Consider the following 23,198-nt stretch of genomic DNA (forward strand, 5'->3'; position numbering starts at 1 on the left):
TAATTGAATATATTAATAAATGTCAGTAAAGAGTGACACCCAGAAGTTTAGGAAGGGTTGGTTTCCCATGGAAGAAGAGTAAAAAAAAGAATATCAAGCATAACCATTAGCAATATCCAGCCAAGTACTTCAAGTATTCTAAACCCATCTGCAAGGCCATCTGACCACTTTAAGTCCTTCCAATCATGACTCAGCCTCCTCAAATAGATGGAAGCAAGGAAAAAGTACAATACACATGCTGACAAAAGAAAAGATGTGTTATCTATGTGGCACTTCCATTTTTTATTGAAAATTAATAGATTAGAATTTTGTACCGACATGAATCAATCTCTTAACTCTAGTTAGTGTGGCATCACTCTGAAGGGAACCTGCCTTATCGTATTGCTAGTCTTTTTTTCAATTTTCTATTGCAGGACCTCAGCCCTGGATTTTTGTGATTTTACTAACGAATCTCTCTCTCTCTCTCTCTCTCTCTCTATATATATATATATATATAATATATATATATAATAATAATATAATATAGTAATAATAATATAAATTGTGAGGGGCGCCTGGGTGGCTCAGTCGTTAAGCATCTGCCTTTGGCTCAGGTCATGATCCCAGGGTCCTGGGATCGAGCCCCACATCAGGCTCCCTGCTCGGTAGGAAGACTGCTTCTCCCTCTCTCACTCCCCCTGCTTGTGTTCCCTCTCCCACTGTGTCTCTCTCTATCAAATAAATAAATAAAATTAAAAAAATAATAATAATATAAATTGTGTGCTGTGAAAGTAAATCATAAACAAACATAACAATCTTTTGGAATAAGGAATTTTGTCTGAAAGACATGATACTTTAGCTAAATCCTATATGATTTATGGGAATTATTTGTGGCATCTTTCCCCACACCTATAATATCAGGTTGAGGCCATAATCTACCTAAATTGAAAAAGTAAAATTTGCAGTAGATATGATTATTTTCACCTAAATCCAAGTTCATATTAGCTCTCTGAAACACAAAAAGAATCTTATTTTGTAATACTCTCAAAATTTGCCTTGACCCTAAAAATGACTTCTTCTCTCTTTTAAGCTCTTAATCTTACTATATTTTGTACTTATTTTTCTATTCCCAGGTATGCCTTCTTTTCCAGGTTCCCTAGAAGTAAAACCTAACACACAGATTTATGTACAAATGATTCATTTGGGAAACATAAAAGAGAGTAAAAGAAGAAAGGTTGGGAAGAAGTCAAAGTTGTGATCTCAAGTGAAGTTCAGCATTGTCCTAATTCTGTAGGAACCTCTGGAATGAACTCAGAATTTCTCCCTACCTCTGTGAGCTCTTCCTTGAAATCCAGACATCCACATAATCTACATGTTTTAAATACCCTTTTATAGCAGCTCTGCACTGGTCCCAGTTTCTTAGTATGTCTTCCCAATGCTATTTCTCTTACCTGTCATAACAGTTGAATAAAAAAGAATCCTCCAATAGCTGAGTTAAAATCCAATGTCAGTTTAAGACGTACCGATATTTACTATTAAAGCATATTGACTGAGGCTAAATCTCCTCTCTGAAATGCCAGAACTGGGAAATGCAAATATAAAGCACGGAGAAACATTTGATTAAAATACCCAACCATACAGGTTAAAATTATAGCCCAGGGAAATGGAGAAAATCTATTCCAGAATTGATAAGTAACTGCTAGAAGTCATTAAACAGAAAGCATCAGAGAAAAACAATTTTATTTAAATTGTGGACTCTCTGTGCAAAGTAATAGCTTTGAAAAACAGAAAATTTTTCAGTTAGTAATAATGGCATGCTAAAGAAGAGGGACCACCCCTGCTCAGCTTGTGTGACAAGAATCATGTAGGGCAGTGTAAACTGTAGGATGCAGGAAAGACATCTACATTGAATGAAAGCCAAAAAGAGAAATTAGGCTTAAACTTATCCAAGCACGTCCTAACAAGCAAAAGTTTCTGTACCCACATTAATCTATATGTTGGTTTAATCTGTGTTGTCTCTTTGAGGCAGATCCTCTCAAATCCAGATAAATAAAACTCCCAGGGCTACAGCAATAGCCTATGACTTCACATGGTAAGGACTCAAGGCCCATTTTCTGGGCTAGTGATTCTAATGGTGAGGTGTTCAAAACTCGATTCTCCTGTGAATTTGGGTTCCAACATCAGAGACACTTTTAGAACTTCAGGAAGTTAAATTTACGTTGTCCATTCTTGTATTTATTAATGCTTATTCAAACATGATATTTACAAGGAAAAGTGATAAGTGTTACAAACATTATTAATATATAATACAAACTTCTTTATATCAGTTATTAATATTTGGAACATTTAACGGTTGTGTGTTTTACTGATGTAATCTTGAAAGGTCCCAGAACATAACATCTGTTCAGCTTGAAAATCACTATCACATTTTTTTAATTATATTTTATGTATGTCATAAAATCTAGAAAATAAATGTCTAACAAATGTCTATAATATATAGTAAATATGGAAATTTTTTCTTAAAAGCACTTTTAATCATTTTGTCTAAAATCCGAAATTTAAAAAAAAGTAAAAATGTATTTAAAAAACACAATTATTGGGGCACCTGGGGGGCTCAGTCATTAAGCGTCTACCTTCAGCTCAGGTCATGATCCCAGCTCCTGGGATCAAGACCCGCATCGGGCTCCCTGCTCGGCGGGAAGCCTGCTTCTCCCTCTCCCACTCTTCCTGCTTGTGTTCCCTCTTTCATTGTGTCTGTCTCTGTCAAATAAATGAATAAAATAAATAAATTAAATTAAATTAAAATTAAAATAAAAAATAACAATTATTTTCTTTTATGTTTTATTGTTAAAGAAAAAATCATAAAAACAGTTCTCAAATTTACAAAGTAAGACCTTTTTCAAATCTTTATGAAGTTTGAAATATCATTAATACTAGGTGACAATCTTTTTTAAAATATATCATGCAAGATATGGTAATTTTGGATGTTTTTGTGGTCTGGTTTTATTTAGAGCCTGAAGGAAAATACAGCAATATGCTTACTTTTTATAATATTAATCTAAGAAAACCATAAAATTCAACACCTATTTGCAAAATAATGTACATAATCTATAATATAGATGAGCATTGAATGGCTTCATTTTTATTATTTTAAACAGAGAATGTGTTTTAAAAGGCAACATACAAATTTTGAATCATGAAAAGAAAATATGAAAACCTTTAGACAAGCTGTTAGCTAACATTTGAAAACCAAATTAAGCAGGTTTACAACATAATGGAGCAGATGGAGAAAATGTGATCACCCTGGGAATAAATTTTCTTTATCATTTTAACTTAGGGGACTGTTCATGCACTTCTCAGATAATAAGTTTTTTCCTCCATAACATGTCTCATATTACCACGAAATAATGTTCTTTCAAGTATTTTTTTTTTATTAAACCTGTTCTAAGGTAAGGGTAAGGGAAAGCTAATATAAAGAAATGGCAACCTCATGTTTCATTTTAAAGAGTAAGCAGTTATACAATATTGTTTATTGTAGGTAGATGTGAAATATATGTATGCCAAAAAATGACACTTACCTAGAAAAATATTACATTATTTGTACTGTCATATACTTTGACCTCAAATATATGTCGCTCTGACTGAAAAAAAGGCAAAATTTTTGGTAGCATGTGTTATTACTAATTCATTTTAAAAAGTTAAATCAATTGACACTTTTTAAGAGGATAGGAAATGGTAGAGATTTGAGGCAGACAGACCAGTAAAGGCACTACGTTAACATATTCCATGAGAGAGATGAACAAGTAAGCAAATCGTGAAAAAGGAAACAGATAAGCAACTCTCTCAGGTAACAAATCCTGTAAAACATCCTCAAATTAAATAGTGTTTCTGAAGTGATAGTTATTTGTGGTCAATATTATGTTGCTAAACTCTTCAGTGAAGAAATCTAAAATGTATGAGTTGAAGACATACACTTACAGAAAACTGAAAATGTTAATTACAGCAAACTAGAAAGGATACACAACTACTGTAGCAGAAAAAGTAGTTTTGTAACTCACAAATCTACAACATGAAAGTGAAAAGTAGGAACACTGAAATTCAAATTCTAAAGGCTTCTTCCCCTCAATTTTTATTTTGCGTTTAGCTGACAGACCTGGCAGAAGAGTGAAAGAAATAGCAGACTCTGTAGTGGAGACAGCATTTGTCAACCTGTTGAAATGGGTGGAAGCCAACTGGAAGATGCCATACTATCTACAGAGAGCAAAATGACAATATTTATAGAAGCAAATACTTAAATTGACTTTGGATTATATTTTCAAATTTTCCTTAAGGACATAAACAGAATGGCTACAGACACATCTATTATGAAAGATGTAAGCTTATCAGGACTGGCCATTGAAGAAATATTTCCTGGGTATATTGATAATTAAAGTCTTTCAGGCAACATCAACATTTGACCTGGGAGCTTGTTAGAAATCCGAAATCTCAGACCCTACCCTAGACCTATAAAGTCTTCATTTGAATAAGATCCCTGGGTGATTTATATGCACATTACAATTGATAATTTGGTACATATAGATTATGTTTGGCAGATGAAAATGCTTTAAATGCTTTCTATAGTTACATTTGCAGTGAGAGAAGGAAAAAGTCACCTAGTTCAGAATGAATGCAAATAAAAACCATTTTACCATTTTGTCCCCAAAGAATTCATATCATTTTCCTGTGAATAAATCAGATTCTTATTACAATTCAATTACCAAAAGTACCTTATGTAACTTATCTGGAACTTGAGACTTAATAAGAAATCATCTAGGTTCCATTCAAAATTCTAAAGCGTATCAAACTTAGAAAATGTTGCAATATCTAAGCAGTTTCCCTAAAATTTGTATGGGCCTAAGATAAAAGAGATTACAATTTCATTATACATTTAATATGAGTTTGCTCTTGAAATAGCAAATGCAAGATGACATATCAATGATATCTTAATAGCTTCTGGAAAAGCCCCACCTGATCAAAGGAAAGCATTGAATTAATTATATCTTTATAGTAGATATTAAGAGAGTTCCTTTTTTAAAAAAGATTTTATTTATTTATTTGACAGAGACATACAACGAGAGAGGGAACACAAGCAGGGGGAGTGGGAGATTGAAAAGAAGACTTCCTGCCCAGCAGGGAGCCTGATGCGGGACTTGATCCCAGGACCCTGGGATCATGACCTGAGCTGAAGGCAGACGCCTAACGACTGAGCGACCCAGGCACCCCAAGATTTCCTTTTTTCTTTTTCTTTCTACATTAAGGTATCATTCCACATTTCTACAATGAGGTGTAATACAGTTCCCACCCCTGAAAAAAATAATGGAGTCAATCAGAATTTATAATAAATGTTACATATTTTATACCTTTTCTATATAACAAATATAAAAAAATGTGTATAAAACCATACAAGATATTATATAAAAATAACTAGGTAGAGGCACTTGGGTAGCTCAGTTGATTGAGCATCTGACTCAATTTCGGCTTGAGTCATGATCTCGGGGTCATATGATCAAACCTTGGGTCAGGATCCACACTCAGCAGGGAATCTGCTTGAAATTCTCTCCCTCTTCCTCTGCCCCTCCCCCCTCATGCACATGTGCATGCTCTCTCTCTCATAAATAAATAAATAAATAAATAAATAAATCATTTAAAATAATAATGGGATAGTTTGAAAGACTCAAAAAATGTTTTACTCTTACTAAAATATTTTGCATCAAATTGTCTATGGATATAAAGAAATCTTGAAATAAAGAAACTAAATAGATCCTGAAATAACAGGTTGGCACTTAATAAAATCTTTAAGAGATTAATATTAAAATATTTATGATCATGGAAAATACTCCCCATTTTTTTTGAGGGAGCAAGTCATACTAAGATCCCCTTTTTCATATAAATGAATGGAATAAGCTCAGAGAAAATAAAACATAAAAGGAAACACAGAAGAAAATTGACAGTGCTTATTTTGTAGGGATACTACTACTAGTATTTTATTCATACCTCTGTAATTTTGTTTTCCTTTTATATATATAGAGAGAGAGAGTACATTTTTATGAGGAAAAGTTCTAAAATAATAAATAATATTTACACTGGTATCTGACAAAAATTTGAACACCTTAAAGAAAGTTATGATAATATCAGAAAGCTCAGGCAATGAAGAGGGCACCAAAATGTATGTATGTAATAATTTTATTATCTATTTTATCTTTCCTCAGAATATAAACTTTGAGAAACTGAAAAATATATCATGCATACTAATTAAAACATTCATCAGGAACACATCAGAAAATATTTTATGTGAAGTATTTCATCTTCCTTTGGAAAAAGATATATTTTTTAAGATAAACTGTGTGGATAATAATCCAACGTGTTCATAAAAAGTTCTCTTTTTTTTCTAATTATATTGGCCAATTATTGTGGAAGTGTCCATACTGTTTTACTTAACTTATAATTAACATTATTATATAAAAAATCAATTATATTACTATATAGTTATTTTTACATGAGCATTTTTGAATACAAAAATGTCTATTTGTTCTTTAATGGTTATAAAAACCAATGAAATAATTGGATTTGCAAAGATTTATTGGACACTACAATTTACTCTACATTACATCAAAATGCTCTCTCACATTTCTGAATGGTTTAATACCTTGCATATCAATAATTTGGGACTGTTTCTTTCCAATATTGATATAGGAAAGTTGTTTTCTAACATGCAACTAAAAATCTGCATGCCTTTTTATCTGAAAGTCAAAGCAATGTTTCATAAACACCTGTTCTATTATATCACTTGTACTTCTAAAACAGTTCTACAAACTTATAATTGAAATTGAAGGTAATGAGTGCAACCGAATTTAGCTATCATAAGTGACAATTGCATACAATTATAAATCATACTTTCCATCTAATAGGCACACTTTTAATTTATTAATTTTGTTTACTGAACGTAACTGATAATACCATTATGCGTTTCTTTAAAGGACTCACCATTTGTATTAATATTTTAATAATTATTATGCCTTAACCATACTTAAATATACAAAATGTAGTTTTAAAACATTCATGTTACTAAACTATATAGAACAAAATAAAATAAAAAGTGGACTGCACCATGAAGTTTTGAAAAATCTCATTTAAACATTATTTTTGCTATGAGAAACTAAATATCCAAATCACAGCAAAAACATAAAACATAACATTAAAGTAATATCAAAGCGTTGATTATTAAATTATTTTCAAAATTTTGCAAAATATTAGATTTCAAAAAGAAGTACGTTTAAGCAAAAGACAAAAGATTCACTGCAATTTATATGTAGGTATAACCAGATATAATAATTTCCCAACAATATATGAATTTATCAATATATACAAATGTAGTCTACAAAGTGTTAGCTCCATGTATACTGATCAATTGCAATGGAAAACCATAAAAGCAGTGATTTGGAAATAGTTCCTTTTCTGCCTAAATAGGAATTGGCAATTAATTAATTTAAATAGTGTTTTACAAGTTATATTGTATCACTTAATTTTAAAATTATGACAACAGAACATTTATGCCTTTATTGTAATACTTTATTTTACACAACTGACTTTTCATACATAATAACTTTCTCAACCATTATTCAAAATGGTAACTTTGGCATTCTTAATATTTGTCCCTATTTTGATTTCATTCATTTCAGGAATGAATTTTCTCAGTCGACTAGTGTTAAAATGAACTTTATTACAAGCAGATGTTTATTTTGTAACATAAATATTTAAATTAGTGAATTACATGGAGTTCTTTAATGGAAAGTGTTAACTTTATTGAGGAAAATTTAATTGCAGAATGGTTATTACTGTGAATAAGTTTTGCATGTATGTCTAGCTACCTGTCTTTTATTTTTATTGCATCATTAGTTTTAATTGCTTTAATTATATCAAGTTAAATCCATTTACATATTATCATTGTGTATAGGTATATATTTTAGTAAGCAAGTACTTTGAGTCACAGACATCTATAATATGCAGTCTGTGGATAATTCTGAAATAGATTTACATATTTATTTATGGAACTGTATTGGAATCACTGGGATAGTTTCCCAAAATAGAAGAACTAATTTCTGTGAGAGTATTAAGAAGACAGCTGTCATGTAATGCTTCCCAAGTAGTTTTCAAAGTACATAAACAATATTCTGTAATGAACACTCAGATTAGCATATCAGATGAAAGAGTAGAAATTCATCTTGAATAACTTCTTAAAAGAAAGACATTTTGAAGAATTAAAGAAACAGATTTTTTTTCTTGTCCAATATTACTGTGCTTTTTCAATTGAAAGTTTGAGGGTGTATTTGCTGGTTTAAGCAGCTTCTGAAATGTTGCTGAAGCCCAGACAATGTTTTCCAATGAATTTAGAATAAAGATGAAACCACGTTGTGATACCAAATGAACAAAACAAGAATGGCACTTATCTTTTAATAAAAATGACCCTCAGAGAAAAAGAAAAGAAAGAAAGAAAAGAATCTAAAGCATGGTTTTACATAGCAATCTATGAAGTTGCTTCATTTACCTTTTTTTAAACATTATAAAAGTGAAGAACTGGTAAATATATGAAATACATTATATATATATATATACACATAGCAATGTATATATGAAAGTTTAATACGATACATTCTGTATGTTTATATACATACTGTATATTTACTAGCATATATCCTAGTAAAGCTTATATATTTACACGTTAGGTATCATATATACTTTGAACTAAGTATATACTATACATATACTTTGAAGTAAGCAGTAGGGAGAACCTTGAGATCAGTGCTATTGAGAAGTAAGGTAGCCACTCATAATCACCGATAAAGAATAAACTACTTCAGTGGGCGCCTAGGTGTGCGCGCGGGAAGATGGCTGAGCAGGTGCCGAAGTCTGTGCTCTTCGTGTGTCTGGGTAACATCTGTCGGTCACCCATTGCAGAAGCAGTTTTCAGAAAACTTGTAACTGATCAAAAGCTTTCAGATCATGTTACCAAGGAAGACTTTGCCACATTTGATTATATACTGTGTATGGATGAAAGCAATCTGAGAGACTTGAATAGAAAAAGTAATCAAATTAAAAACTGCAAAGCTAAAATTGAACTACTTGGCAGCTATGATCCACAAAATCAACTCATTATTGAAGACCCCTGTTATGGGAATGAGTCCGACTTTGAGACTGTCTGCCAGCAGTGTGTGAGGTGCTGCAGAGCCTTCCTGGACAAGGCCCGCTAATGCCACGCCCGTTCTCCCCACAGCCCCCGGCTGGGCCCCACAGGCTCTGCTGTGAGGCGGCAACTGTTTCTTCAGTTGACCCTCGGTTTCTTACCTTAAATAATTGTAGATGGAAATTAGTTATTGTATCTGACAGACAAATAAATAAAAATGTTTCATCCAGACCAAAAAAAAAAAAAAAGAATAAACTTCTGACTGCTTCAAGTTATCCAGGAACAAATATATACTGAGGCAACTAGGCAGTAAGACTGCAAGCAGGGTAGCTGAATGTAGCTGGGTAGTTTGTACACTATTCTTATAATCTCAGCAGAGAGGGAAAATGAGGTCTGAAATTCCTCTTGCTAATTATGATACCTAGTCTGAAGTTACCTTAATGCAAAAGGAGTGATGATTCATTATTTATTTATTCACTCAAAAGAGATACATATGTGTGTAAAGGTCTACAGAGACCTATGACAGAAATGCCATCTCATCACAGTTCATAAATAAACTAAACCACCGCCTAGAAGTTAGCAATGAGTATTAGTAAGTACTCCAACTTAAAATATAAGAAAATGATCCTAACAGAAAATAAGCACAGAGTAAGAGAAACCAAGGAAGAGTCTGTATCTTTGTGTGTAGTCGCATATTTTGCACACATTGACCTCTCTAACTAGAGTGGTGAGAAAAAGTCAATCAAACCAAAGAATTAAATCAGAAAAAAAAAAATCTTACTTTTGAGAATAACTACTGTAGAGTATGGAAGAAATGTATGAAACCATCTATAATAAAAACTTTACAAATCCAACTATAAAAGAGTAAAAGATGGGAAAACGAAAATAAAATGCTGAGAAGAAAATGGAAATAATAAATTTGGGTTAGTTGTCGAAAGATGGTACAAAATTTAAATGGAAGCAATAAAAAGGCTGCAGAAAGAAATGGCAAGATGGAACGGAGAGGAAACTTGGTAAATATGGAGCTCTCAGAACTGAGATGACACATGTGCAAATAGCATGGTGTCTAAACAAGAGAACAAACAAAAATAAAAACAAATAAAAATATAACTTATAGGAAATCATAAACTATTGACATCTCCCTAAAATTAAAAAGTAGGGAAATCATTTGAAAATATAAGCAATCAGAGGCTATATGTTGGTTTCTGAGGTTTCTATTCTTTAAGCCATGGCTAAGCAAGTCCAAGGAATGAGGAGTACAGAAAGGACATGTGCTTGAAAAACAAGAGCACTTTTTTTTTCTTTTTTAGAGAGAGAGAGCGCACGAGCAAGAACGAGCAGGGGCAGGGAGAGAGAGCAGAGCCCCACATGGGGCTTGATCTCATGACTCTGAGCTCATGCATGTCCTGAGCTGAATCCAAAACCAACTGAGCCACCCAGGTGCCCCTAAAAACAAAAGCACTTTTAAAATAGCTTCTTATAAACTTGATTTAGGTTTTAAATCTAGATTTAAATCTTAAGTTAGGTTTAGATTTCAACTGGTAAAATATTAAATTTTACTTTTTAAACTCTCCCCAGCTTAAGTTCTGAATCAAACTCAAATTGAGTAGGCTACTGTCCCATTCTCCTCCTCCCACTGCCTATTTTTATCTTGGTCAATAACTAAAAAATACAAAAGCTAGAAGGCTCAGTTGGTTGAGCATCAGACTCTTGATCTCAGCTCAGGTCTTGATATCAGGGTTGTGAGTTCAAGCCCTGCACTGGGCTTCAAAGAAAAAAAAAAAAAAGCTAGAAGAACTATTGAAAAATTATACAGTGTAAAGCCATAATAACACCCTGCCAATTGAAGGCTTAATATTTCTGTATACTAATAAAGTTATATATGTATTATATATATTTTTACATATATGTACAAAAATATATGTGTACAAAATATATAATACTTATTCAACAATATGTATATACAAAAGTAGGTATGTACTTTATATATATAATAGTAAAATTTATATATATTATCTACATGTTATATATATTATATATACTTATATACTATATATGTATGTATACTTTGTGCTAGACATATTAATAATAATCATAAAATAAATACATAAAAAGCTGAGATTTTGGCCAGAATGTCCCTAAACAATTGGTTCTACAATGTGTACAGGTATGTGATAAACACATGGACCAAATGGGCTTTTGCAGTTTTAACTGCCTTCTTTCTCCTTGTTTTTCTCATTGATTATGAATTTCTGTATAATTTCTATTTACATACTGGCTTTGTGTCAAGAAGGGAAAAAAAAGAGATAAATATGAGATCATAAGTCCAGCAACCTGATTATGGTATTAAAGAAGTAAAACGATAACTATCCATTATACTGCATAACACCTAGGGTGATTAATACTTGTCTGAGTTAGAGTAGAAATTGTATTATATATAATATATGTTATATATAAAATATATATGCATTACCTATATGTAATAATATGTGTGTATATATATAAATATAAACATTTATGAGTTTATAGAATTATTAAGCCTTCAATTGGTAGCATGTGTTATTATGGCTTTCCATTGTATAATTTTTCAATATCTCTTCTAGCTTTTATATTTTTTAGTTATTGACCAACATAAAAAGAGGCAGTGAGTGGAGGAGAATGAAACAAAGTAGCCTACTCAAATTGAATTTGATTCAGAACTTAAGTTGGGGATAGTAAAAAAAAAAAAAACTATTTTACCAGTTGAAATCTAATCTAACTTAAAATTTAAATTGATTTAAAACCTAAATCTAGTTTATAAGAAGCTATTTTAAAAGTGCTTTGTTTTCCAAGCTCATGTAAATTAGTTTAAAAACAATTTAGTTTAGTTTAGTTTAGGGTAAAATAGGCAAATATTTAATAAATCTAGAAATTATAATTTAAGTAAATTTTGATAACCTGCTGACCCAAAGGCAATGAACAAATAAATGAACATGATAGCAGCTATTCAGTATTCTGTATTTTTAAATAAATTGTTCAAGAGGAGAGAAAAATAGCATAAAATGTTCCTTTATGTAATCATATAATAAAATGATTTCAAGGAATACATTATTAAGTGAAAAAAAATAGAGGTGTAACTTGCTGTCTATAAGCTCACCAAAATCAGAAATATAAAATTAAGAAGCAAGAATGGCAACCAAAGTATGATTATAAATATAAATTACTTATAATTTCTCAATCCCTACCCACAGAATATGTAAATTTAATTATCTAAGAGATAACACTGTGTAGATCAATAAATGCTATTCATTTTTCCAAAAAATTTTCATGAGCTACTAAAAGATTTTTCAGGGGGCGCCGGGTAGCTCAGTTGGTTAAGAATCTGTCTTCAGCTCAGGTCATGATCCCAGGGTTCCGGGAGGGAGCCCTTGCTTTGAGCTCCCTGCTCAGCTGGGAATCTGCTTCTCCCTCTACCCCTCCCCCAGCTCATGCTCTCTCTTGCCCTCTCTCTCTTTCTCTCTCTCTCTCAAATACATAAATAAATAATTTTTAAAAAAATAAAAAATAGATTTTTCAGGATCTTCTAAACATTAGTATTTTGGGAAAAATGCAAAGAAAGGAACAAAACAACCTCAAAATTATTACTAAGGAAAATCCATTTCAAATGAATTTCCTTACTGTTGATACATTATAATGTGAGGCAGAAAAGAGAGAGCGAAAGTAAAAGTTGAGCAGTTAACATTTACTTAAAATGAATCACTCAGAATATATCTAAATAATGAAGTGCTTTGAACTAGTCTAACTGGCTACAATAAAAATGAAAACCAATGCTGAAAATAATCTTTATCATTTTTAAATGACTGACTTGGCATCATGCAACTATTGCCACAAAATCTAAGATATCACTGCTTTAAAGACCTTCAGGTTTTTTTTTTAATGACACTCGTGTAAAAAATGTAAACTGATCTTCATTAGAATCTTATCCACCAAGGCCCTAGAAGTTCTTGGGAACTCATTTGGCTGCTGAAAGTTTCAATTCCCAGGATCATCCAAGCAGAGCAGATGCCAGATGTTCCCATGGCAACAGGACTGAATGCCCTATGTGGTTAGGTAGAAAATGTGATATTTAGTGAGAGAAGTTATTTTTCCTTTCTTTTTCTACAAGAAAGAGAACCAAAAATAGTCCTAGAAACAGGAGATGACTTCGCTATTTGCACCATCCAAATACAGCCAGTGTCAAACATCTAAGATCACAGGAGAATAGTGCCTATTTGTTTTGAAGCAAATTCTCACATTGTCATGCAATTTGATTTGAAGGCTTATGTAGCACAGGGAGGCTGTGTCTCACTCTGACCAGAGAGTGTGACAGTCTCCCTGAGTGGCAGACATTGTTGGAATCTAGAGAAGCAAAGGCAGATAAAGTCTGCTAGACAGAGTACTGGATAGAGGAAACTACACAAAAAAGTTCTTTGAGGTTTGGCAGAGGAGCTCCTGATTTTTTTCCTCTGATTTCTGATCTTTACATGTGTGAAAAAAAACTACTTGAGACTGGCGCAAAAATCATCATAAATGAATAGAAAGGATAATCTCTGTATATCACACAGAACTGGGAATAGATTGTTGCATAACAGAAAAAAATATATGGTATAGCAGCAGAATTTTCAGAGGCATATTGCCACAATAGTAAGGCTAAATTAAACCTTGAATAAAGAATGCTCTGAATCTAACCAGATAAATCGTAAAAGCCAACCTTGAAAATATTCAACTGAGGGCTCCTGGGTGGCTCAGATGGGTAAGCGTCCGCCTTCAGCTCAGGTCATGATGGGATTGAGTCCCGCATTGGGCTCCCTACTCAGCGGGAGCCTGCTTCTCCCTCTGCTTCTCTATCTCTCTCTCCCTCTGTCTCTCATAAATAAATAAAATCTTTAAAAAAAAGATTAAAAAATTTTTTTTTTAAATTTAAAAAAAATCTTAAAAAAAGATTTCAATTAACTGTGCATAATAACAAAATCAAGCATTATTTTAAAAGACTGTATTCAGTTTCAAATAAAGAAAAAATTATATAATCAATTAACATAATAATATCAATAGGATAAAAAGCAGAAACTATTCAATCATCTCAGTAAATGCAGAAAGAGCATTTGACAAATTCCAACACCATTTCAAGTAACAACAAACAGAAAATGAATTATAGAAGAGAATTTCCTCAACCTGATAAAGGACATCTAAAAAATCCACAAGTAACATCATATATTATGATGTTAAGACTATATGCTTTCCTCCCAAGATCAGGATCAAGACAAATATACCTGCTTTCTCCACTAGTATTTGACATTGTACTGAAGGTTCTAGCCAAGGCATTCAGGTTTGTAAAAATAAATAAATAAATAAAATATATATATAATATATAAATAATATAAATATATATAAATATATAAATAAATATATATATAAATAATATATATTATATATAAATATAAATAAATATAAATAAATATAAATAAATAATAATAATATAAATAAATAAATTATATATATATATATATATATAGCCAAGGCATTCAGGTCTATAATATATATATATATAAATATATAAATATACATATATAGAGACATGGAGATTGGAAATGAAGAAGGAGAACTAGAAAACATCTATGTAGAAAATATTAAATACAATGACAGACAAAAACAAATGAACAAAAACCCTCCTGGAACTAATAAGCAATCATAACAGAGTTGTAGGTTACAGGCTTTATATACGAAGTCAGTCATTGTTTATATGCTATCTATCAACAAATTAGAATTTGAAATTAAAAACACAACGCTATTTCCTTTAGCAACCCCCAAAATAACTCTAACAAAGTACATATAGAATCTATATGAGAAAAACTACAAAACTCTAATGAATAAAAATTTTTAAAAAACTAAATAAATTTCATATTCATAGATAAGAAGACAATATTGTCAAGAGGTCAATTTTTCCCAGCTTCATCTATAGATTCACTAAAATCTCAATTAAAGTTTTAACAAGTTATTTTGTGAATATCAATAAACTGATTCTAAAATTTATATGGAGAAGCAAAAGACCCCAAATAGCTAACTTGATAAGGAAAGAGAATAACAAAATCAGACTAACACTATTCCACTACCAGACTTACTAGAAAAGCTGCAGTAATCAATACAGTGTGGTATTGGTGAAATAATAGACTCCCCCCACAAAAATCAAGGGAGCAGAATAGCGAGCCCAGGACTAGACCCACATATTCAGACAATTGATCTTTGACAAAGGAACAAAGCCAATATCATGAAGAGAAGGTAGATTTTTCAATAAGTGGTGCCTGATAAACAACATTCATATGCAAAAAGGGGGGAGTATAGTCACAGACCTTTTATCCTTCACAATAATTAACTCAAGATAGATTAGAAACTTCAAGGTAAACTGCAAAGCTTTAAAACTGCTAGAAGAAAACATAGAAAAATATCCAGATGACCTTTAGTATAGCTGGTGACATTTTAGATACCACATCAAAGGCATGATCCATGAAAGAAATAATTGATAAACTGGACTTCATTAAAATAAATTAAAAAAAAATAAAACCCTGCTCTGTGATATATACTGTCAGGAAAATGAAAAGACAAGCTACGATTTGGGGAAAAAAAAATGTTTGCCAAAGATGTATCTGATTAGAGACTGACATCCAAAATAGACAAAGAACTTTTAAACCTTAAAAGTAAGAAGATAAATAAACAGCCCAATTAATAAATAGGCCAAAGACCTGAACAGACAATTCACCACAGAAAATATATGGACAGCAAATAGTCATATGAAAAGATATTCAACATGTACAACATTAGGGATTTATAAATTAAAAGAACAATGTGATACCACTATGACCTTATTTAGAAGAGCAGAAATCTGAAACATTGACAATATCAAATCCTGTGAAGATACGAAGCTGTAGAAACTTGAACCCATTCTTTTGAGAATGCAAAATTGTACAATCACTTTGAAAAACAACATGACAATTTCTTACAAAGCTAAACATAGTTGGGCACCTGCGTGGCTCAGTTGGTTAAGCGGCTGCCTTCAGCTCAGGTCATGATCCCAGGGTTCTGGGATCGAGTCCCACCTTGGGCTCCCTGCTCAGCAGGGATTCGGCTTCTCCCTCTCCCTCCGCCTGCCTCTCTGCCTACTTGTGCTCTCTCTCTCTATCTCTGTCACATAAACAAATAAAATCTTAAAAAAAAAGCTAAACATAGTTTTACCATTCGATTCAGCAATCTTGCTCCTTGATATTTACCCAAAGGAGTTGAAAACTTATGCCCAAACTGAAACCTTCACAAGATATTTATGGCAGCTTTGCTCATAAATGCCAAAACTTCTAAGCAACCAAAATGCCCTTTACCAAGTTAATGGATAAACAAACTGTGGTGCATTCAGAAAATGAAATATTATTCAGTGTTAAAAAGAAATGAGTCATCAAGCCATGAAAAGATATGGGGGAACCTGAAAAACATATTACTAAGCGAGAGAAGCCAAAAGGCTATCTACTACGTGGTTCTGACTATATGACATTTTGGAAAAGGCAAAACCAAAGAGACACTAAAAAAAATGAGTGGTTGCCAGGAGTTCAAGAAAGGGAGAGATAAACAGGCTGAGAACAGAAAATTTTTAGTGTAATGAAATTATTCTATATGATACTATAAGAGTGGGTACATGATATTATACATTTCCCAATCCACTGAGAGTGAACCATAATGTAAACTATGGACCTTGGTTGATAATGATGTATCAGTGTAATTTTACCAGTTGTAACAAGTGTACCACTTTGGTGTGGAATGTTGAGAGTGAGGAGATTGGATATGTGGAGGCATGCATTTATGGGCACTCTGTACTTTATATGGAATTTTGCTGTGAACCTAAAACTCTTTTAAAAAACAAAGTCTATTTAGGAGCACCTGGGTGGCTCAGTTGGTTAAACATCACACAGTTCAAACCCCACATTTGAAATAAACAAATAAATAATTAAATCTATTTAAATGTCTTATAATAAATAAACATGAAAATCACTATTTTAATCAAGTAATCAAAAAAGAAAAATCAACATCATGTACCAACCAGTGAACTGCAGTGAGAAAATTATGCTTTTCTTTGTGATACTCTAGTTCTAGTTTGTAGGGATAATGACCATTTGGTTGAATTCAGTGCTTGTTGCTGAGTTCCCCTGTCATGGCCCATGTGGACCAAATTTCAGTACATAAAAGATCTTGGTGAATTTTTGTTGTTTTGTTTTGTTTTTGTTTTTTAAAGATTTTATTTATTTTTTGACAGAGAGAGAGACACAGCGAGAGAGGGAACACAAGCAGGGGGAGTGGGAGAGGGAGAGGCAGGCTTCCCGCGGAGCGGGGAGCCCAATGCGGGGCTTGATCCCAGGACCCCGGGACCATGACCCAAGCCGAAGGCAGATGCTTAATGACTGAGCCACCCAGGCGCCCCTTGGTGAATTTTGTTAAGAAATATCTTTGTCTTTCTAGTATTTGACTCTTTCAGGAAAACTTGTGGGTGTGAGTTAAAGATGATTAGAGGAAAGCTAATATCTGGCTACTAAAATGGGACTTGCCAGTTTTGTGGTAATTCTGGAGAGCAAGAACCCTGGCACCTGGCAAGAAAACACATTAGACCCTGAGCAGTATGGTGATAGGAAGACTACCAATAATCTTTACTCTCTGAGTCGGCTCTGCATCCTCCTTCATGAAAGGAAAATGCCTAGATACAGCTCATTCAAACTCATGAGAACACAGCTCTGACCATGACTCCAAACTGCCTCTCCTTAACCTTATCATGAAATTTAACTGAAACAGCAGAGGATGACTCCAGCTTCTGCACCACACTATTATATTCCTATAGCTGCTGAAACCGATTGCCAAAAACTGGATGGCTGAAAACATACATGGATTCATTTATTTAAAATTCTAGAGGTCCAAAGTCCAAAATCAGGGGTCAGTAAGGCCACATTCCTTGCAAAGGATCTAGAGGAGAATCTGTTCCTTTGCCTTTCTAGGGTTCTAAAGCCGTATTCCTTGTATTTATTTCTGGGCTCATGGTCACGTCCTCCAACTTCAAAGCCAGCAGCATAATACAGAACTTTCTTCTATAGTAGAATCTCTCTCTGTATCCCTCCTACAGGAATGCTTTTAACCAAAATTAGATCCACCTGGAAAACTCAGAATAATTTCTGCATCTCAAGATCCCTAATTTAATCACATCTGCAAAGTCCTTTTTTTTTTTTTGCCACGTAAAATAACAATTACAGATACACATTTGGACATGGATCTCTTTGGGGGACCATTTGGACTTTGGCAGATTTCTGGTTGGGCCCTAGGAGTCTGCACTGAAGCCCATGTTGCTGTCCCCGGCTTTGCACCTCCTGGAAGGCTAGAGATTTGTGGCCTGAGCATGCACAGTTCACTCTAGCTTGTGAGTCTGGTGGGCAGGGAACGAGACGGGTCAGGGGTAGGGGTCCAGTGAGGTGGGGGACAAGGGGAGGATTGGGTCTTGCTTGATAGGTGACAGTAGCTAGACTCCTTACAGCCAGCCTCATCTGGGACAACTAATGGTTAATATTCACAACACACAAACAGTAAGTTCATGAGTTAAAAATGTCTACTTAATTTTATGTTGATGGAAAAAAATGTTTGAATCACTCAATTTTTAAAATTTGTTATTGTGTGAAGTCACAAATAGAATCTATATTTGGAATATTTATCGAAGTCTTTGTAGCCTACAAAATAATTAATAAGAAAATAGTTTTAATTTTTAATCAACACCCAAAATATTAGTGCTACTGAGTTTTAAAGAAACAACATTATCATTGTACTCTCTGATATAAAAGTATGAATCTAATTATAATTCATATAGCAAATGGCCATTTAAACAATATGTGGATTTTAGCTGTGTTCTAATAATCTCCTATAAATAGAAAATTTAACAACTCTTTTTTTCCCTCTAAAAGTTGAATCTGTAAGTGTGATCTTCCAAGGAAAATATCATTAGAAAAGCTATTATTTTATGTTTGTATTAAATTAAATATTCTTAAAATGTTGCTATGCCTCACTCCTTGAAATTGGCTTTGAATTATCTATAAACTTTAAAAAATTATTTGCATATATGTGAGTATGTATGAAAATATTAATCCTTATACAGATACTATCCCTAACTTTTATTATATTTTAAAACATTTGTAAAGGTAAGAATTACTATAATACAGAAATGTGTAAAATATATTTTTAAAAGGTAAAATACAACCCATCGCTCTCTAATTATTTTGTGAAATTTTACTATTACCTATTCTTTTGAAATTATTTTCGTCTACAGTATCTGTATGGTGGAAAAACCATAAAATGTTGCACTACTATCAGTCTCTTCCTAAATCTGTGTTCAGTTAATAACACATAGGTAGTGTTATGGGTTGGATTGTGTCCACCCAAAACTCATGTGTTGAATTCCTAACACCATGTACCTCAAAATGTGATTGTGACTGTATTTAGTGATAAGATCAGCATTTAGTGATAAATACAGAAGTAATCAAGTTAAAATGAGATCATTAAGGTGGTCCCTAATCCAATACGATCGGTGTCCACACAAAGGAGAAATGTGAACAGAGAGGCATGTACAGAGAAGGAAGATGGTGTGAAGAGACTTAGAGAAGACAGCCATCTACCAGCCGGGGAGAGAGGCTTGGCATAAACACTTCCCTCACAGCCCTCAAAAAGAACCAGCCCTATAGACACCTTGATTTTAGACTTCTATCCTCCAGAAATGTGACCCAGTAACTGTTGTTTGTTTAAACTACCTGGTCTGTGGTACTTTGTCATGACAACCCTAGAAAATTAACATAGAATCTTGGAATATGCCATCACAGGAGTTTTTACATCATGAAAATTGGAAAAGACTACAAATCACATCTTTTGTTTCTGAAGAGTTGCTTGGTAAACATTTAGAAGCATACACTGTGTGTGTGTTTGTGTGTGCATGTGCTTGTAACTTGCAGGAATTATGAAATATCTTACTACCACAGATGACCACTCCCCCCTCCATAGAGACTTATAAAATGAAGCAACTTTTAATTTGCTAATAATTTAATCTCTGGCTTAATAAACTATCATGATGTACTTTGTTTTTTGTTTTTGGTTTTCATGATGTATTTTGAATAAAAAGTGGAAAACTATACCTTCATAAGTAAAAAAATCACAGAGGCAAATGGAAATAGTCTGAGGCTTGCTAGATTCTATAGCAATGATAGATGAAAGTGGGACAGTGAACTGATAAAATATGAGTGAGTTAAAGAAAAACTGTACAAACAACATGTCAATCAGAAAAACCTGGCAATATCTGGCAATCATGTTTAACATATGTATCCAGAGGGAGTTGTGAGTCATTTTTGGCCTACTGGACATTCCTATAAAGTTGAGAAAAGGTTCCCAGCGCCATTGGTTCTAAGTGCCGCTGCAGGACTGATTCTTGATAATTATAGAAACAATTTCGCTTGGACCACTCTCTCTAAAAGCAGGCTCAGCCCATAAAGGCACACACCTGTGAAACACTGAATGAAGAAACTCTGCCAGGCACCTGCTGTGACCTTCCTAGGATGTTACAGCCTTTTGCTTGTCCCAGTAAAAACACTCAGTTATGGAGTGAGGGTACAGGGAATTATTTTGCACTTCGGAGCACTGTAATTTGGAGAAGTGTAAATAACTTAATGTCTTGTATTCCTCATGTGCAAATGGGCATAATCTTTCCATACCACATATTTTTTGTTAAACAGTTAATAAGTGAAAAAAATCCCTAGAATGAGATCTGGCAAGTAAGTGCTTAAAACATATTAGCTATTATTTTTTGGTCGTCATATTATTCTTCTCTCTGTGAGGGTGGGACGTGGAGCCCCACTTATCATCATGACAGGCTGTTACACATGGAGACTCATTTAGGAAACATCCTGATGGAGATGGTGTTGTTAAGATTTTAGAGTAAAGTGGACTTGGGCTTACTTCTGGATTTTCTGTCACATAGAACAGAATTTTGAGCACACTTCTAGATTTCCTGAAATCAGTTTAATCATCTTTACAATGTATAATTAGAGTGCTTTTTAAAGAGGGTATTGTATGACAAGATAATATATGTAATGTGCTCAGATCATTATTTGGTTTATGACAAATATTCAATAAATTTTATCCATGTTTGCTATGTTACCAATACTACTTTTATCATTACCAGTATCAAGATTATGTCATAGTTCTAAGGGAGGTGTGTAAATACTATATTCTTTATAAGATCCACAGTAAATATTTCCTACAGGGGCTAAACATGTATAAAAGAGCTTTATGGATTTTTAGGTCTATTCTTGGTTGTAGACATTCCCCCACAATAGACAGACATGCTAAAGACAATAAATTAACACATTATTTGACTGCTGGTGCCTAGTAACCTTAAGCCGCCTGCTATCCCATCTCGTTTATGGCCATTAACATGTTTTCTAGTTGGCAGTTAAATGGTTATTGATTATCTACTAAATTCTAGGTGTGAAATAAATAGTGGTAAACAAAAGAAAGTCCCCAAGCTCAGAAAAAAAAAAACCAAATAAGCAAATTAATATATGCCCCATCAGTGATGCAAACTCTGATAAAGAAATTAAAGTATGCGAAAACAATGGATCGTGGATCACCACATCAAAAACTAATGATGTATTGTATGGTGACTAACATAACATAGTAAAATTTAAAAAAATAAAATAAAATAAAATAAATAAAATCTTTAAAAAAGAAAATAAAGTATGATCATGGAACAGATCATTTGTGGAAGGGTTATTTGAGTCAAAATAATCAATAAAATCATCTTAGATCAGGAGACATTTGAATAAACATGTAAATAAAGTGAAGCAACAAGTGATATAGATCAGGAGAGAGAACATTCCAGGAAGAGAAATAGTAAGAGCTAAAGTATGTTTGGATGGCTCAAGAAGTACCAACGAAACCAGGGTTGGAAGAGGTGTGTGAACAAAGAAGAAAGTAGAAGGCGAAGAGGTCAGAGCTGTGGTTAGATATGTGAGGGTAGCTATAGCCTGTAGGGACATATAGAGCATAATGGGGACTTTAAATTTTATTTTGAGTGAGATTATAAACTCCTTGAAGTCTTCGTGTATAAAAGTCACATAATCTTACATCAGTTTTGAAAGTATTATTAGCTGAAGGTAGACACTATAATTTAAATTGGCAAAAGTAGAAGCAGGGAGATCAATTTGGAAGTTGATGCTATTATCTATGCCTATCAGATACCCAGTTTGAAAATAGCATCTTAAGTGAATTCACTAAAAAGAGGAAACTTTTATTTTTATGGAGATTATATCTCCTTATTTTGAAATATAAACCTCAAAACAGTTTATCTCATTTTGTGTGTAAGGAAATTATATTATCATTCCATATGTTTCCTGAAGAAATTATATACAAATATTGATTTTCTTTTTAAAAAAATCACATAAAAACATTTATTTCAACTTTGTGTTTTGTGCCAACCTTAAAGTGTGTCATTTCTTAAAAGTTATTTCAGAGTCTCATTGATCTCTCTTGGCATTTAACTCATCCTCTAGTGAAGACATGAAATTCTATATATTTCCATGTTTTTCCTTCTTTCACAGTCACTAGTCAAATGCTGCCAGCTCCTCACATGTCAATGGTGTGGTGTGAGACTTGATAATCTTACAATTCCTCATACGTTCTACATCTTCTATAAATCTTACAATTTCATTTCATGAATTGTGTTATTTCATTGCATTGTAGTCATTGCTGTTGATGATTAGAAAATAAGGACAGTAAGTTGAGATAGTGGGCTGGGAAAAATGTAATAAATACCAACTCATTTTATAATGACTCAGTTGATTGGTAAATGATTTTATTTCATGATGACTTGTCTCTCTAATGAAAATCTAAGCTACCTACAAGCAAATCAAGATAGATATACTCGGGA

General features: G+C 32.9%; 1 pseudogene; it reads left to right on the forward strand.

Moving 5' to 3' along the window:
- The first annotated feature begins 8,879 nt into the window (after nucleotides 1-8,879).
- On the forward strand, nucleotides 8,880-9,431 carry LOC114204862 (low molecular weight phosphotyrosine protein phosphatase pseudogene; annotated as a pseudogene).
- The last annotated feature ends 13,767 nt before the right edge of the window (nucleotides 9,432-23,198 follow it).

This window comes from Eumetopias jubatus, unplaced genomic scaffold (assembly GCF_037043125.1).
Source record: "Eumetopias jubatus isolate StellerSeaLion01/CBP00866 unplaced genomic scaffold, mEumJub1_p1.0 scaffold_5, whole genome shotgun sequence".
NCBI lineage: Eukaryota > Metazoa > Chordata > Mammalia > Carnivora > Otariidae > Eumetopias > Eumetopias jubatus.